The sequence below is a fragment of the Crinia signifera genome, chromosome 4 (genome assembly GCF_055691185.1).
Source record: "Crinia signifera chromosome 4, ASM5569118v1, whole genome shotgun sequence".
NCBI classification, from domain to species: Eukaryota; Metazoa; Chordata; class Amphibia; order Anura; family Myobatrachidae; genus Crinia; species Crinia signifera.
In genome coordinates, this window is record NC_139220.1 from 310,278,490 (window position 1) to 310,279,184 (window position 695).

The window sequence follows — 695 nt, forward strand, 5'->3', positions numbered from 1 at the left end:
CCACACACCCCTATCACTACCCAGCCTCCTGTTTTCCTGTGTCGTGACCTCCGCCAGTGGGGAGCCGCTGACTCAGAAACACCCTACTATACTATTGCACACACACACCTAAACAACATGCACACACAGCCCCCCCCACACCCACAAATGTCACTGTACCATCCACACTATCAATGTACATCTTACTCTGTAACCGCTTTTTAATTAAACATAACAATACACACCCCCTTCCACATCATATGCTCTCTATTTAACACATTTCACCTATAACTCAAGTTGCAATACAGGCATCTTTCATACAATTCTAACCATCTTTTTCATATACAAATGTTCACAAATTAAGGGGGCGCAGCCCCTTACGACGGTGTGAAGAGCGCCCGTAGGGCGCGATGAATCACCTAGTATGATATAAATGTCTCACCTCCTGGAGAAGTGCTGGATGACGGATCAGTGTAGACAGTTGAAGACTCTTCTATTGCAGTAAAATGTAAGACATCTAAATTTGTGCAAACAGAGACAAGTTAAAATGTTTATTATACAATGATTAGTAACTATGGGAAATCTATATACAGTAATTATTATCAAGTTTATATCTGCAAAACCACTGGGATCTCCCGGAAATACACAGGAATCATGAAGGGAATAGGAAACTACAACCAAGTGTCCCTGTGACATCACACAGACTTCCTGGCTCC